Below are 18,387 nucleotides of genomic sequence, written 5' to 3' on the forward strand. Positions count from 1 at the left end.
CTCCTCCTCTCCTTCCCTGATGCTTCCGCTCCTCTGAACTACTTCCCACTCCCCTAATGCTCCAAGCCCTTTCCCGCCTCCCAGGGCGGCCTCAGGTCCCAAGAGGACACGAAGGTTCTAGGCCTTGAGCCCTGGGCTCACTCAAGGGGCTGCCTAACTGCCCTTCTCCCCTCTCTGACATCTGATGAACTCGTCCTCTGTCAAGCCTCAGCTCCTGCCACTTCAATGAAGCCCTCCCTGATTCCTTGAGAACAGACCCAACTCCTGTTCACCCCCTGGCAGAGAAGTGCAGAGAGAAGGGGGCAAAGCCTCCAACTCCTTGCTTGCCCCTGGGTGCACTCCTTCCTCACTCCTGGCCTCAGCTTCCCTACCTGTGAAGGGATCTCTGAGACTTCTCATTCTAAGCCCCCAGAATGAGCTCGCTCACAGGCTCTATTTGGGGGTGGGGAGAGCATCTCCAGGTTCACCCCAAGGTTGTGGGAGGCTGGGAAGGAGCTAGACTCAGCCTTGTTCTCCTCGGGAGGACAGGACAAGTACAGTTCAAGAGACCCCAGGCAGCGTCCTCAAGAGGCCTCGCTTGCAAGTGGGGGGAGCAGACCCAATAATGAAGCACAGAACACGCGGAGCAAAGGGAGGTCCACCTGGGATTGGGGGAAGGGGATCAGGGCAGGCTTCAGGCAGAAGGAGCTAAGGCTTGAAAGACAGGACCAAAGTAAGAAAGAGCAGGGGGCAGAGGAGGATTCCAGACCAAGGGAACAACATGAGACGGGAAACCATGACACAGTGATGGCGAATGTATCTCACTGCTACTACGCATGTCTCAAGGCGCTTGGCTCAGCATTTAGCTACAAGTCTCATTTATTCCTCTCAAACACCTTCGAGATAGGAATTGTTAATATCTCTGTTTCACAGGGTTAAGCAAGTTCCCCAAAGTCACAGCACTATGGAGTGGTGGAGTTGGGATGCGAACCCAGGCATCCGCCTGCCACATGAGTCAACGGGGGTGACCAGTGGGGATGCAGGGAGGATGAGGGTCTGGGGACTCCCGAGAGGCTTGTTAAGACCTCAAAGTCGGGCTCTGTCTTCCTTGCGGCCTGCTCCTGAATGACACCCAACCCAGGCCAGGGCTGTTGGTGAAACCCCTTGAGGGTGACCCACCCACACGTGGAGGCGTGCAAGCCACACAGAGTCGGAGGACCCCAGCCATGCACTTCCTTTGCACCGTCGGCCTCAAGGATGCAGGGAGCTGCTGCTAATGAGTGAGCGAGCTGCGGAGCGGGGGAGGAGCTGGGAGCTGCAGCCAGTCAGAAGCCGTGCCTGTCAGCGGCCACCCCGACAGGCTGGCTCCGAGCTGTTGCCAGGGCAGCCCGGAGAGTCTGCCTTCACAGGCAGAGTGATTGAGAACCAGCTGCTCTCTCCTGGGCCACCAGCTCAGCCAGCCAGGGGCTCCCCATCCACTGCCTGGCCCTTCCAAAGCCTGAGCACAAAATGTCAGGGGCTCCGTAGGGAGGGCCACCGGCATGGAAAGCCGTCAAGACAGAAAGCGTGGGCACGCCCTCACACGACGGAGACAAGCCCTTTGTCACAACAGTCCTAAACAGGGACCAGGGCTGGGGCTTGAGGCTTCTGGGCCAGGAGTTTCAACAACCCAGGGCCATCTTGTAGGACACTCACCACTAAGTGGTCCCTGCCCCTCCACTGAGGACCCTGCAGCAGCAGGTGACCCACGGGCCTGGCTAAAGCACATTCAGGTGGATGACTGATGTGTGACAAACACACGAGCGAAACTTCAGTGAATCTACCCAAGGGCAGACTCACAGGGCCCCTAATGGGGACTCCGACGTGTCAGAGGGAGCTACAACAAGCCCATTAAATGGTTTTCTGTACAAATGCACCAGATGGATGCAGTGTTCCTCTCATTTAGAAGTGTGTTTCCACCAGTGTGATGAGTGGCTTCAAATGTGACCACTTATAAGAAGCCCACAGGGCATGGCCATGCTGTCTGTACCTGCTCTGAGAAACAGGCAAGCTCAGCAAACCAGCCCTTCACAGGCGGCCTCTTGCGGTCCAGAACCCTGTTTGCCCCCAAGTCCCACCGCTCAGTGGAAGACCCTGGCCCCCAGGCCAATGAGAAAGTTGGCAGTTCCTGCCACGGGAACCCTGGCATCACTGGGGAGTGAAACTCAGGTGCAAGGTGCTTCTCCAGGGCAGAAGGACAAAGTGGGGGGCTCACGAGAGGCCACGGGGCTGTCCTGAGATGACAGCCGGCTGAATGTGTGTGCTTAGGGCGGGGCACGGTATGAGACCCGCCTTCACTGAAACTCTCTTCCTGGTAGTCGCTGGGGGCAAAAGAGATAGAGTCCCACCCACCGCCAACCATTAATGGCTACAGAGATTTACCGAAGGAACCCGCTGGCTAAGCGGCCACCTGGACTTAGGAGAGAGAGACGGCAGGGATGGCCAGTCGGAAATGTGTGGTGATGAAACACCAGGCTGGCTGTGGGTTCCCCACATTGGCCAAAGATTACGGTGGGAGCCACGGAAGCAAAAGCTCAGAGGTCAGCCCACTGTCTCCCTGCAAATAACAGAGCACCGTGAAAACAAACAGGTGCCCGTGGTGCCCAAGCTGGGGCAGAAATCGAGGGATCTAAGGTCTGGAATCCATCCATGGCCCAGGCAGGAGAAAAGGATGGGACAAGCCTTGACCTGCCTCGTTCTGCTTCACAGCTGCCTGGGCCTAGGTTGGCCTGAGTCTGCCACCGTGGAGGGACAGGGACTGCCTACGAGGAGATCCAAGATGTGGTACCCAGGGTCAGAGCCATGGCGGTGACCCCAAAACACCACCAGGAGCGGGTCTGGTCTGCCTGGCTTTCTCTCTGAGGGAGGGACTGGCTCCCTGAGAAGCAGGAGCACTATCAGAAAGCAGACCTCGAGGCACCGACCCCAGGAAGCCACCGGTGTCTCCCCCTGGCAGCACACGGGGCTGCTGGATACCTCTATACCTTCAGGGCCAGCCCCGGGCCCAGCTGGAACCCGGCAGTAGATGCCCTGCTGTTTAGCTGAAGAACTCAGCAGACTTCTTTTGGAAGTGGGATCTGAGCAGGACAGAGAGCCCTGGCTGGGGCTCTTCAACCAGACCAAATAAACACTCAGCCTCTCGCCGGGGGGGCTGCAGTTTAAATCTGGAGAGGGCAGGGAAGAGCCAATCGGAGCTGAGTTTGGGCTGAACGGGCGGGCTCTCAGCCAACAGCAGTAGGAATGCACCCCAGACTGAGCTTCGTCTGGGTCTCAGCCGCCCACCGGCTCCCCAAGCTGGAACAGGCAGTGGGACATCCAGCCCCAAGGTTAGCCTACAGCGTGATAACCCAGCACCCTCGCCACCAACATCCCCCAGAGGCGTGGGACCCTTCCAGAGAGGGAAGAATCCAGAGCTGCTAGCTGGAGGTCTCAATACTTGAGTGGGTCTCAGAATCACCTTGTCCCTCCACGGTGGCAGACTCAGGCCAACCTGGGCCCAGGCAGACGTGAAGCAGGAGGAGCCAGGTCAAGGCTCCTTGGTACCCAGGGTCAGAGCTGCCACGGTGACCCTGAAATACCACCACGACTACAGATTCTGACTCTCCTAGCTAGGGCTCTGGAATCTTTCTGCCTGGCACCATGATGCTCAGCTGTATCCAGGAACCAAGAGAAGGTAAGGTGGCCGCTGGCGCCTCCCGAAGCCCCCTTCCCAGAGTCCACAAGGCACGTCTGGTCCCTCCCTACCTGCTGCTACCACTTCCTAGAACCCTGGCGAGTTACACAGGCCCAGGTCTAAGTCCAGACTCGGCCATTTAACGGCTCTATGACCTTGTGCCGGGCTCTCTTAACCATCTTCAGCTTCAGATTCCTCACTTGCAAATGAGAGAATGTCCGTTTCCTAGGGCTGCTGTGAGGCCCTCTTTGAGCCCCCTGGCTCTCAGACCCACTGGATCTGCACAAGCTCTGCCGTCTGCCCAGAAGGCTCTTCCCTGCGAGCTCAGCCCACCCCTCTCCTCCTCGGGGATGCCATCCCCACCACCCTGACAGATCAAACCCTCCAGTTCCGGGCTCTTGGTGCCTTCAGGACACACGCTTCCACTGCAATCACACATTGACCTGTGGGACAGTTTCACGGTGGGAGGGGCCGGGGCTGGTTTTGCGTCCTCCCCGGAGCCTGGCACTCGGCAGGCCCTAACTGAATGGTATCCACTCTCCCCAGCACCAGGCCATCAGAGCTCCCTGTCCCGATCCTGGCTCCAGCCTTGACCACTCAGAAACGCCCACTTCCAGCCCCTCCGATACTCCCATCAGCGCCCTGCCCTGGACGGGCCCTCTCAGACCATCCGGCACCTCTGGAGCCTCACACCACCACCAGCTGCTTCCTGGGACTGGGCCCTGCGTGGCTCTCAGATTTCTCGTAGTAACGCCTTCTCGGAGTTTCAAAAGCAAACCAAGTCATTTGCCAACTATTTTCTCCCATTAATTTCACAATGCATTTGCTATTTTCCCTCCATAATGACTCATTTAGCAGCAACAGAGCAATTAGGCAGACCACAGAATATTGATTTTCTAAGTGGGAGAAGTGTCCGCACAAATGTCTCCCTATGCCTGTCTCAGGCGGTCTCCCGCTACATGACGGGGGTAAACCTGAGGGGGGGCTGAGCCGAATCTGCTGGCAGGATTCTGGGGTCTCCAACAGAAGCTCAAAAGCATGGTGTGCGCATGTGTGTGAGAGTGGGTACATGAGATGACATGATGAAATTATCATGTGACATACATGACCCCGTGGAGACCTCAGAACCCTAGGAGGCAGGCACCATTATCACACCCATTTTAAAGATGATGAAACAGAGGTTCAGAGATTAGGTGACTTGTCCTAGATCACACAGGAAGTTAGGGAGCCAGATCCAGACCTAGGTCTGTGTGTCAGCAGGGCAGAACTCTGTTCATCAGGGCGCCCTTGTGTGGCTTGCTCTCCATGGGACATGGGGGATGTGACATCAGGGGCAACGCAGTCCCTGCCATGGTGTGACCCAAGGAGACTCCTGAGACATGAAACAGTTGGCCTAGGTCTTGAGGTTGCACACCTCAGCCTCAGCGCAGCCTCCAAGCCTGCCTGCTGTAAACAGGTCCACCCCAGGCTGCCCCTGGCCATTGGCTCTTGGAAAGGCCTGGAGAAAGACATAATGGCAGGACCCCCTGCCCTCTGCCTCCTCCACCCCCTGGCCACCACCACCAGCCCAGGCAAGTGCCTGCCCAGCTCGTGGGGCACTTCAAACATCCCCTGCCTATAAAAAGGGCAGAAGAAAAGAGAGTCAGGAATGGTTTGATGAGCGGAGCATCTATGATATCTGCGAATAGCTCCCAAACCAGGCCCCACTGCTGAGAGGATCCTATCAAACAAGAGCTTAGCTTTCCTCCCACCTCCCGCTCCCAGAAGCTCACTCGAGGCAAGCTGGGATGGGGACTGTAGGGGCAACAGGTGCCCAAGGTCCTAGGGACCAACACTAGCCTAACCCAGGGAGCAAACGGCTTCTTGATGGCCAAGGGAAAGAGCTGAAGGTCCAGCTAGCAGACATGGGTTTAAATACCAGCTCTGCCACCATCTATGTGGCTTTGGGTGGAATAATGACCTTCTCTGAGCCTCAGCTGCCTTATCTGCAAAAGGAATACTGCCTGCTCTGACACCTCCTTAGCTGTTACGAGGGCCAAGCAGTAGATGATAAAGTGCTACATAGGGACTTACCTGGTGGTGCAGAGGTTAAGAATCCGCCCGCCAATGCAGGGGAAACAGGCTGAATCCCTGGTCCGGGAAGATCCCACATACCACAGAGCAACTAAGCCTGTGCACCACAACTACTGAGCCTGTGCTCCAGAGCCCGTGAGCCACAACTACTGAGCCCACGTGCTGCAGCACGTGAAGCCCGCGCACCTAGAGCCCGTGCTCCGCAACAAGAGAGGCCACCGCAATGGGAAGCCCGTGCACTGCAATGAGGAGTAGCCCCCGCTCGCAGACCCAACGCAGCCAAAATTAATTTAAAAAATAAATAAATAAAGTGCTACATAAATGTTGGCTAGGGAAGCTCAACAAAAGGGAAGGTTTCTAAGAGCTGGCACTGCCCAGCAATGGGATGGCATCTCCCCAGCATTAACGGGGATGTTCAAGCAGACCCTGGATAGTCCATGACTGTGGGAAGCAGGGCACCCTATACACCTCCTGTATACCCAGATGCACATGAGCATAGCAAAGGCTCCCAGGAGTCAAGCACTGAAGAAAGTTACTTGCTTTGCTTCCCTGACCTGTTTGTTGGACTACAGAATCCCCTCACCACAAATGCCCATTAACATCTGCAAGGATGTGGTGTTCCATGGGATCGGGTCTGAGAAATTCTCCTACGGGTGCTTTGGACAACGACCAGGGGACGTAGGGAAGAAAGCAAGGCCTTTCGACTACAACCCTCATTGGAAAGACTATAGGACCTTTCCCAATGTCAAGAACAAGTCAGGAGCAGACCCAGTCCTCAGCCTCCCTTTCTAGCACGACAGGGAGACAAATCCACATGCCCAGAGAGAAAATTCACTTCAACGAAACAACATAAAAAGGGACTTAGAAACCTCAAACAGGAGTCACTCCCAGGCTATCCCTGACCTTAACAAGCCAAGAAACTTGGAGGAATTAAAGAAGAAAGGCCTCAAGCAGAAATGCCTCCCCCTTCCCTGCTCTTGTCTGAAAATTCACCATGACTGCCCTTACCCTCTGGGTCAGCAGGGCCTCGTCCAGGCTACCTGAAAGCGGGGCTAAGACTCCACAACCGTTGACCATATTTCAGAGTGGAAGAGTTTGCGGGGCCACAGAAAGCGGGAGTCTGCAGAATCCCAAATCCCCTGTGTGCCCAGACCCCATCTGTGGATCCTGGAAGAAGGCAGCAGGCATGCCCGGCCCCGCCCACAGTGCTGCTGTGGCGCTGCACGGACATACCCCCTCCACCCCAGTGCCTGTCCTCTCTCTGGGGGGGCTCCATGCCAGGCAAGGCCAACGAGTCCCGGAACGATGGGCTCCCTGGAAGAGCTCCGGCAAACCCATCCATAATGGTGCAGACTTTGCTCCCAGCAAGGACAGAGCTTTATTAATTATTCAGGGAACAGTGCAATTACGCAAATCAGTGGGCAGCCTCTGCCCAACTGCTGTCTTCTGCAGGAGTCTGGGGGGAGGGGGTGCCCAGAGCCCAAGCGGCTGAGTACAAGAAGGGAGCCACCCAGCCCGTGAAAGGCGGAAGAAACGCCCCACGTTCTGGGCCCACAGAGGGCTCTGACCAGAGCCAGGCCCCAACCCACACACAGAAGAGCTAGAAGCTGCTTTGAGGAAAGATTCTGAAAACCTGGGGATGCCTTTTCCAAAAAAAGAAAATACCCCCAAAGCTATTGCTAGGCCAGCAATGCCATCATTCAAGGCTTGCTCCGGTAGGCCCTAAAGGCATGGAATACTTCCAAAGTTCTCTCTTTAAATGTACGCTTCTAAGGAGAGGTAACAACTCAGATTAGCGTTTACCCAAGAATGTTCTGCAGAATACTACTGCTCTCGGGGTGGGGGACAGGAAACCCTGGGTTAAACAAGGTGCAACTGGTTTCTTTACTGCAGGACCTCTCAGGGCCTAGAGTGAGGATGCCCATGCCACCTGCGGAGGAGAACATCTAGTCTCACCTCCAGGAACCAGGAACCGAGTTTGATAAACTCTGGACAGATTGCTCACAAAATCCCCTGCCAGGTCCATCACCCCTTGACCCTGAAATCCCGTGGTGTAGGTTTTCACTACTCTCATAAACAGTCATCATCAAAAATGTGAACTTCACGTGCACAGGGCAGCTAGACACGACCACCTCAGGCAGGCTGGCAGGGCGGTCAGAAGGGCCGCCCGTGGCCCTGCCACCACCCAGCCCCGCCTCCGCCCCCTCCCCGGGGCCTGGCAATTGTGCAGGTGCCCAGCACCATCTCAGGTCCACAGAGGGCTGGCTCGGCTGGGAGCCTGGCTGCACGATCAGCAACCCCCTCAGACAGTCTAGCCGGAGGTCTCGGTGCCAGACTCACCTGTCTACCCACACGTGCGGAGCAAAGGCTGGGCTGGGAGGCCCTGCCCGCCATCATCACTGCTTTCCCTTCATCCACCTGGGCAGTGATGCAAGCGACCTCAACGTGCTGACCTGGGGAGGACGGCTGGTGAGCCCACCCGTGACCTCTGCCACCGACCCCACCTCACCCAAGATCATAAATCAACAGATCCAAATGCAGCCATGGCTTATTAGCTCTGCCAGGAGGAAAAGAGAGGTAGGGGCCCAAGGAGGAAGACACACTTGTAATCACTGAGCAACTGCCAATGCGGGGGGCAGTTACCGAGCCGGCCCTACCCTCACAGCCTGGGGACCCCACCCACTGAGACCAGGAGGAAGGCCCGCCTCCACTGCCACACACCCCCCACGCCCCCTCAGGACTTTAGCACCCATAGTAGCCTCCTTCAGAGCTCGGGGTGGCCCCGGGACACTCCCCCAGGCCCCTCTGGTGGCTGTCATGTTCTTTCATGTGGGAGACGGTAAAACACTCTGGAAACATCTAGGTGCAAATCCCGTCTATGCCACCCACCTACTGTCTGATAGGGACAAGTGGCTTTTACCTGTCGGAGCCTCCGTTCCTCATCTGTAAAACAGGGAGAGGGCAGCACTGGGCAGTAGTTAACGGCACCGACTTGGGAGCCGGGCTCCCTGAGTTCGAATCCTACCTCTGCCATTCCAGCTGTGCAACTCACATTTCCTGGTTGGAAACCAGGGATAACAACAGTGGGTAGCACGCGGGCTGTTGTGAGGATGGAGTGAGTTCCTCTCTGTGAAGGGCTGAGAGCAGGCCTGGCCCACAGGATCTGTCCTGCATGTTAACTATTAGACTGGAGAGGGCCTTGGCTTTGAGTCCAAAGAGACCTAGATTCTCAATCCATCACAAGGGTAATCCCCGATAAGTGATTTTACCCCTCTGGGGCCAGTTTCAGCACCTGTAAAATGGAGGGAGGATGAAACAAGGGTAGTCAAGAGGATTAGAGATGACGTACAGACCGTGCACAGTGCCTGGCACACAGCAGACGCTCCATAAATGGCAGGTAGGTTAGTGATGATATTACTGACTGAGTGGGTCATCTGGAAAACAGAGACCATGAGAATAGTGGTTGATGGCAGAGACTTAGATAATAAAGCCAGTCCACCTGGGTTTGGATCCTACCTACGAGCCGTGTGACTTGGGCAAGTGGCTCAGTCTCTCTGGGCCTCAGTTTTCCTCTCTGTAAAATGAGGAGAGTAATATCGTTCAGAGTGCTGGCGTAAGGATGACGTGCGAAAATGCAGGAAAGGAGCCCGGCCCATCAAAGGTGGCCACGCAGGGTAGTGGCTGGTGGGTGGTGGTGATATCGCAGCACTCAGAGAAGCTCGCCATGAAGAGTGCAGAGATGAAAGGCATCCTGTTCCACCTGCTACCATGGCTCCATCCCACGTCACCTCCAGGGACTTCACGACCTGAAGGCGGTGCAGCAAAGGCCGGGAAAGACGGGACGCTACCCTGTGCTAGGTACCTCCCCTCCAGGAATCCCAGAGTCCTGGGCACTGAGATATTAGTCTTTGTTTTGCTGAGATGGAGAAACTGAGGCTCAAAGAGAAGCAGTCAGTTGAGCTCCGGGTGGCTCACCCCAGCACACCTGCTGACCTCCCAGCAGCTGGCAGCGCAGGGGATGGGGCTGGAAGGCAGTCCTGGGTTCAAATTCCAGCTCCATGGCCCACAGGCCCAGATTCCCCCTGCCCCACCCTCCCCCATCTTTCTCTCCCAATCTCAGGGGGCATCCGGCCTCCTCAGTTGGGGGTACAGCCTAGGCCACCTGGCCTCTCCCTCTGCACAGACAGCCACTCTCATCCCTGAGCTGAGACTCTCCAGGCTGTGCTTAAAGAGCTCCACTCCCAGGTGGGGGCCAAGGGCACCTGGTCCAGGCCTGAAACATTGGCTAGTCCTGTCCTATGGGCTTTGACTCAGTGGACCTGGGCTTGAATCACATTACTGCCCCTCACTTGATCCTGGTGACCCCAGAGAGGAGTGACTACACCTCTCTGAACCACCTGTCACTGGGAAGTCGGCCAGAGCAACGGGCCTCAGTGGCTCAGGTGGGCCAAGCACTGGACCTGGAGCTAGGAGACAAGTCCCAACTCCAACTTTGCCCCTTCACCTCTCTGAGTCTCCCCCATCTTGCCTGTAGAATGCAGACCATAGTCATAAATGCCCTAATTGCTCCAGGCGCCCTTAGGAGATCTAGAACACCAGTGTGAAAAGTGCTTTTTACAGCGGGGAGCCCCGGGCAAGCACAGGAGGGCTCCTGGCACGCCTGTAGGAGGGGTAAGGTTAGTTCAAAAGACATCACCACCTTAATAAGAAAGGGCACGGCACGCTCATGGGAAGATTCCAGGCCTCAACCAGGGAATGGATCGCCTAGGCATGGGGTCCCCCGGTGTGTGACTTTGGGCCAGTCATGTTCCCCTCTTGGAGTTTCAGTTTCTACGTCTGTGAAATGAGAAACAAAAAACCCTCTTACTATGAGGAATCAATAAGAACACAGCAGCGCCTAGGCAAGCGGCTGGCGTACAGTTGGGACACGGTCCCGCCCTCTTCAAGAGGAACAAACTTTGGGCAGTGGTTCTCACACTTCGGGGAAACATGAGTACTCCACCAGAGTCTTAATTCTGAAGGTCTAGGTGGGGCCCAAGAATCTACATTTTATCAGGGGTCCTGCCTGGGGTGGGCTGGTCAGTCCTGCTCAGGGGTCAGGCCCTCCGCTTCCAAGACAAGAGTGGGGTTTTATCAGAGCCAATTCTGGGACTGAGTTTCCTGATGAAATCTGGGGAAGATGGAAAGGGGGAAAGAAGGGTAACAGGAGTAGAGGGCTGGGGCTGTGAACAATCTATTAATCAATTTCCTCCCCAGCCGGAAACAGTAATTGCTGGGCGCACACATCCTTCACATGCTAACAGTCTGCAGCTGCAACAGGAAGCTTCCACTGCGAATGTCAACAAGACAGCATGAAATTAACTTCCCCTTAGTCCGTGGGCACAGGGAGATGCTGCACTAACTTACTGCCCTCAGTATGAAAACTCCCCAAGACAATGTCGCATCAAATTAGAGCCTGTGCTACCACGGTGGCATCTATATTTCTACCCGAAGTGCTCTTTTACAACCAGGCCCTGCAAACAAGGGCTGGGAGAAAGGTCAGGGCTAGCCGAGGCAGGCGACGGTCCCGGGGTTAACTGGGCCCTGGCCAGAGCCAGCCGGGACCCCTCAGCTCCCCCATGGGGGCTGCCTACGAGAAAAGGGAGGCAGGGGCTCACGGTGACAAGGAGTAACTCACCCCACAGAGCGCCTGCTGTGGGGAAAAGTGCAAACCCAACCTTCTATCTGGGCCAATTCCTGGCCCGCCAGCCCCCCTGGAGAGACAGGGAGACAGACTTGTGGCTCTTCCGAGTTAGCAGTGCAGCAGGCCCAGGAGGCAGGTTCCTGCGCTCCAGCCTGGCCTGTGGCAGTCCAGGTACAAGGGGCAGCAGGAGGGGCGGCAGGAGGTGGGGCGACAGAGCCCTGCTCAGGCGCCTTTGGGAGAATGCGAAGGCATCCTAGAGGCTGCCCTCTGGCCCCTCCCCTCCTGGCAGTTAATCACCAGGCAGACCCCCAGTGCCTCCCCAAAGCACAAAGTGCTGTGTTCAGGCCTCCTCCCAGCAGCCCGCCCCAGGCCGCCATCAGCCGCGGCCTTCGAGGGGACAACCCCAGGGGTCAGGTGCACGCAGGCTTCCTGAGCGGGTGCGAGTCGGGGTATCTGGGGAACGCCCTATTCTTGGCACACCCCCAGGATCAGGCTTGACCTCCAACCTTGGGGTCACTTCTTACCTTCCCCAGGAACGCACAGAGTATTCCCAGATAAGCTGCCAAGGACCCTGCAGGCGGGATCCCGTCTCCCTCTCCTGCCCCTGGGTCCTCACCGCACCACCCGCCTGGCTCAGAGGGGACCTCTGGTGCACAACTGGTGGCTTCCACAGGGACCTGGCTTCCAGTTGCCAAGGAAGGTTCTTACATGTGCACGCGCGGGGGGGCATGTGCTGTGGCCTGTAGGCAGGACCTGGGGGGCAGCCCAGGCTGTGCCCCCAGTATGTGTGAGATGCTGTGTGCCCACCCACAGGCTCACACATGCCCACAGAGGACGGAGATTCCCTCTGTCCCAGGAGGGGACAGTAACACAGGCCACCCTCCTGGTGCCCCCAGCTGGGAGGGGCACCTTGCGCATCATTCCCATCACAGTCATCTCCTCTGGGCTTTCAGCCTGTCCTCTGAGGTGGGTGGGCAGGATCACAGGTGACTCTACACTGAGCTCTGTGATCATGAGGGGAAGCACGCCCCTGGGGGAGAGCTGGTCCTTTGAGAAGCTGCCTCAAACTCTGGAATTGGGAGGAGGGGTCCCATAGGCAGCAGCCCAAAGGCCGCTAGAGGAGTAACAAAGGGGTTAGTTTCACTGTAGAGTGCCCGGTGACTGTCCCGTCCATAGCACAGGCCTCAGGCGTGTCGCCTGGCTGCTCCGGGGCATCAGAGGGTGGGGGTAGGAGTGGTACAGCCTCACGCCAATCCGCCAATCCGGGCTTGCTCTCCTCGGCCACTCGCATACCCCACCCCAGGCTGGGAATGCGGCCCAAGCCACTCCTCGCAGGCAGGCCCAGGCAGATGGACTGTCGGCCAGGAGACCCAGCATTAGCAAGGGGCGCTTTTCCACTCACCCACACCAAGTCACCCAGGAGGGCGGGTGGGGAAGGAGCTAAGTGGGCCCTGCCACCTGGGAAGGAGTCACACGCCAGCTGTGGGAGCTGGATGTTTTCCTTCCTGCCTTTTCGGTCTCCCTATGATCTCCAGCTCGCTTCTGTGGCCCTCTAAAATAGCCATTAATTAGAGCCTGGTAATTAACTTTCTGGTTCAAGTAATATTTTGCAAAGGAATTCCATTAAAGAGTCAATTTGCATATCCTCAGACATGGGACCTGGAAATAAGCAGGGTTACTCTGGGAGAATGCAAAAGGCCTCACCCACAGCACCCCTCAGGCCTGGCACCCAAGCCTGAGCTCCGCAGGCACCTAAAGGCATGAGGGGACTCAGAGGGTGGCTGTCCTGATGGCCTGGGGAATATGCTGAGCCCTGGGAGGCTCTCCCCAAGAAGGCAGGCACAGTTTGTTCACAAAACTGGCCAGCTCGGTGGCCACACGCCCAGACAGCAACTGCACACACACACACACAGATGCACACATGTGAGAGCACAAACACAGAACACGCCACGCACACGGCGAAACAGGATGTATGTAAACACGCACGCACATGCCAGTAGACACGTACACATAAGAAAACAGACACAGTAAGAACGGTAGCCAGCACTCATTGAGCACTCAGAATGAACCGTATGTCCATATTCGACCTACAAAAACAGCCACTTCATGTGGTCCAACCCAACATGAAGTGCCAGGCGCTGTTCCAAATGCTTTACATGCGATTATTCATTTCTGATGCACAGACATGTACAAGGACACTTAACATATAACGCGCACACACCTTCACGAGGGCAGATGCGTACTTGTAAGACATACAAAACCACGCACTCATGGATGTACACATGCCTACAGACACTTGTACAAAAAAAGGCTTCTCTAGCTTTTAAAACCCCAGCCTGGGGCTGATCACATTCTCACTAGCTAATTTCCACCGTTCCTAAAAATATTGCCCGGCTCAGAGCTCTGGAAGATACACGAGGGAGCTGCAGATCTAAAAGGAGGGCGATAAAAATGAGAAAGCAAAAATAAATTGGTTCTTCTCCAAGTCTGGGTCATGTTCTGTGGCTTTCCCCTCCCTTTGGAGATGAGGCTCAGAATCATGTGCTCGTTAGTGGGGCTCCAGTCAGCCCTGCCCCAAAGGTGCCCATGGGGATCCAAGTACAATGCTGCAGAGGGGTCGGGACACGGTCACGAGGCCTGGCTTCTGTAATGGTCCCACCACCACAGCTTTGACCATGTGCCTCAGTTTCCCTGAATCTAACAGTCCCTTCACCACCTACCAATTCTGCATGGTGAAAGGCCTTTCAAGGTGCTGTGGAAATGCCAGGCCTCCTTATGATAATTATCGGATTAAGAATTAAATCTGATTCTCTTATGGAGAGGAGAGCAGGGGAGGGGGGAGTTGGGAAGCATTCCTTGCAGGTAATTAATGAATTCCTGGCCATACCGCTTGGAAGACAGAGACCCATTTAACAAAGATCCACCTACATGAGGCCTCTCAGAGCTGAGGAAGGCCAAACAGAGCAACCAAGACTCCTGCAAGGGACTTGCCAGAACGTTCAGAAGGCAAAGGACACGAACAGACAAGACTCAAAACCAGCAGCTATTGGCCATTAAACTCAGGAAAACAGGGTTCAATCACTAACCAGCAAGAAATGCAAATAACAAAGAAATGCCGTTTTTCTGCCTATACAAATGACAAAGATTGTGTTAATGATGACACCCAATGTTTTTAAAGGTCTAAGGAAACAGGTGAGCACCCTCAAAAATCATTACTACAGGCTCTCGATGGGAGGCATTTTTATCAAAAACCTGAAACTGTTCATATTCTTTGACCTAGTAATTCTAAGACTTTACCTCATGAAATCAATCACAGATGTAGATAAATGATGCATACTCAAGGATTAAATACCAGCACCATTTTTAATAAAGAAAAACTAGACATAACCTAAATGCCTAAATTACTAAAAACAAGTAAGGCCTGAACATCAGATGGAACAGTGAACTTTACAAGTTAATTTTTAAAACACATATAGTAGAGGTTTGCTTTCCCAGGTGTAGACAAGAACCAGGGTCATTCCACTTGGCTATTTCTTGTGTTCAAAGCAGTAATGATCCTCTGTACAGCCGCTTTCACCTTATGAGGGACAGCAACATCGAGTATTATCTCTCAAACTCAAAATAACACCGCATGATTGCATGTTATTATGCCCACACTGCAGATGAGAAAACGGAGGCTTACCAAGAGAGGGGCCTGTTCCCCACCAATATTAGCTACCACTTACTGAAAACCTAAAACACATTTGTCTAACCGCTCTCGCGTGTTATAACTTATTTAATAAAATTTTAGAAACATTTAAGAAACGTGTAAGACCCAGTGTGAGTTGCTAAGGAAACAGTACTGAACAGGACAGACATTTTCTATTAAACACATGCTGAATATATTACTATCGTTTCCAACGACACTATTATCATCAGACCCATTTTGCCAATGTGCAAACTGAGGCTCAGAAAGGTTAAGTGACTTGCCCCAGGAAGGCCTGGCTTCAAATCCAAAGATCACATACTTCCCATTATTCCCAGAGACTAAGATGCCCAACCATCTCAACATCACCCAAGGGAAGGCAGAGAAGGACCAGGCTCTCCCTGTCTACAGCAGGGGACGGAGAGAGTGGAGAAAACCCAGGCCTGGGTGCCCAGCCCTTCCTGCACCTACTGTCAACAGAAAACAGATTGTGTCTTCCATTTTTTCCTGTTCCTCATCAAGCTTCCTCTCCTCCCACCAAGGAATGCCTCACCCAAAGGGGTAGAATTGATTCCTGCCTACTCAGGGCCCGGTGAGGGTCCCTGAAAGCCCCCTCCCCCCACTTCCAAATTATCTCCCTCCCTAGCCTTACACTGCCTGGAACCCTACCATTAGTAACTTTCAGGTGTGGGAACTCCAGGCAACACACATACTCCCTGTAAGGGAAATCAATCTCTCACTCCACACATATCAGCCTTGGGTAACTGCACCTGGTTGCCCGCCTGTGTGGAGGGCCAGAGTCACCCAGATACAGTATCAGGGAGAAAAAAAAAATGAGGAAAGCACAGTATTGCCAGCTGACCCTCCTAGCTACTCAGCAACATTAATAAATAAATGAGTGACTTGGAAATTATCTTCTGGGAAGGCAGAAGCACCACATCCGAGATCGCTTTTACCAACATTAATACAGTCTTGTAAATGAAGCAGGAACATTTCCAGCCTGCAAAACAGAAGTGCTTTTGCCAGCACACCTTTCACCTGGAAAGCCTCCGAGCGGCATTCATTTCTGTTATCCACGGGAAATGATTACCTGTCCTTGGTGCTTATTTCCAAAACCTCCAAAGGAGAAATAAGCATTGAGGGGTCCAGTGATCTTGGAGACCGACTGGGAACCTCCCCCAGGCTGGTTTTCAGGGAAGTAAGTACAAAGGCTCAAACTGTCCTGTGGCCCTCGGGGACCCCAGAGCCCAGTTGTGCCCACCAAGCCCTGGCTGGCTTGACCCCAGCCTCACAACCAGGCATCAGCCCTCTCCCCGCATCAGTCAACTTCAGCGTCTCCACACCTGGAGCAGACTCCTTTCCCAGGGAGCTGAAAGATCCCAGAATGGAGCCAACTAGATGAGAGAATCCAGAGGACAGAATCCCGGCGCAAAAAAAAAAAAAAAAAAAAAAAAAAGCTCCCAGATGAGAGAATCCCAGCGCAAAAAGAAAATAACCTCCCCAGCACAGAGAGCGTGCAACAAAGCCGCTTCAGCAGCCATAAAGCAGACAGATTCATCCAGAGTCAGAACCCAAGTGGCCGCCCCTGAGTTCCCTGTGCTCCTTCTCCCCATGAGGCGGCCACGGGGGCTCATATCTGCCACCCCAGAGGCCCCCAGCCCCCTTCCCGTGCCCAGATGGGCCTCAGTGAGGCCGCTGTCTCTGCACTTGCCCCCTTCCCAGGGAGAGGCACGGCAGCCCAGTGGGGTCCCATGGAGCCGGGAGTCAACGCCCTCCTCACTGCTGAGCCAGCCCAGTGGGGTCTCACGAGCCAAGCCAAAGGCAGCCGTTCTGTCCTCCCAGCCTTCAGCAGCACCACCACCCCACGCCAGAGTGGGGGGAGGCGCCTCTCCACTCACCCAGCGTTGGCCGTGAGCTTGGGGGGTGGGGGTGGGGGGTCGCCAGAGTTGGCTTGACTCACTCAACTCCAAACAGGGCGAATCCAGGGACTGCCCAGATTCTCATGCCCCAGAGAAACACCTGCCCAGCCATCCCACCAGCAGCCGATAAATCTACTTCTAGGCAAAGCAGCATATCAGAAGACCCCAGTCCGAGTAAAGCCCATTGCCGCTCCAAGGCTGGACAGAAGGACTTCAAACTCAGTCTCTCTGCCTGTCCGTAGGAAGTCTGGGCTCCCTTCCTGTGCCAGAGAAGCCACCAAGCCAGATTTTGTTTATAGAAAATTAATAAGACAATTCCACACCACTGTCAGTGACATTCTGCTCCAGCCGCTACCATTTACCACCGTTTCTAGAAACAGACTTGTAGTCTTACTCCCTACCCACCCGCCTCCGTGCCCCTCCGGCATGTGGCAAAGCTGACCTGAGGCCAAGCTGGGCAGGACCTGCTCCAGGTCATCTCAGCCAGGCCCTGACCTCCGGCCAGGGTTGCCAGCCGAGCGCTCGCCGGCATCTCCGTGCAGGCTTCCTGCTGGAGGGAGGTAAACATGGCATGCACGCTGTCTGCTCCCAGGAGGGCAGGCACACTCAGAGGCCGGACCGCCTGCCGTCTCTCCTGTTCCCCGGACACCCACACATGCACACAAAACTGGGTACGTACACGAGGCCCTGTATGCGGGTGCAGAGGTTCCTGACCCCCACCAAGGAAAGCGCAGAGAAGGGCATGTTCCTGGGGAAGAAAGCCAGAGGAAGGGGCCGGGCGGAGGGAGGAAGGCAGCAAACCGGGTGGCCTGCCGCCCAGACAATAACAAAGATGGGAACCGAGATTTTCAAAGACGCAGTGGCTGCACCCAGCGCTGAGCTCTGGCCTGGCTAAATCTTCCTGCCACGGCACGCCTGGTCCCCTGGGGCACCACGGCCATCAGAAAAAGGCTGAGGGTCCTGCCTCGGGCTGGGCTTGGCAGCTGGGGCAGCAAACCAGCTGCAGGCAGTGGTGAGGATGCATTAGCGAGAGCAGCTCCGGGCTGATGAAAATTAAAGGTCTAGTAATTCTCCTGGAGAGTGGAAAGAGTACTCTTCGGGAAGATGCTAGGGGTCAGTTAAACAGTCACTCAACCTTGGGCAGGAGTTGGGCTATAACTTGTACTCCGCTGCCTGCTGGAACCAAGGGGGAGGGGAGAGACATTTTCATTCTACCTGTGCCTCCCTTACAGGGAGTGCCAACTCACCAATCATACACAGGGGCACAGCCCTATGAAGGAAGGCAGATGCCAGGGGCCTGAGATGCTGGGGCTGAATGCCGAAAAGGCTCCTTGCT

General features: G+C 55.2%; 1 protein-coding gene across 12 annotated transcripts in view; it reads right to left on the bottom strand.

Moving 5' to 3' along the window:
- The window catches only part of DAB2IP (DAB2 interacting protein), a 195,897-nt gene that overhangs the window by 64,101 nt on the left and 113,409 nt on the right, over positions 1–18,387 (bottom strand). The window lies entirely within an intron of this gene.

This window comes from Mesoplodon bidens (assembly GCF_964165515.1).
Source record: "Mesoplodon bidens genome assembly, chromosome: 6".
NCBI lineage: Eukaryota > Metazoa > Chordata > Mammalia > Artiodactyla > Ziphiidae > Mesoplodon > Mesoplodon bidens.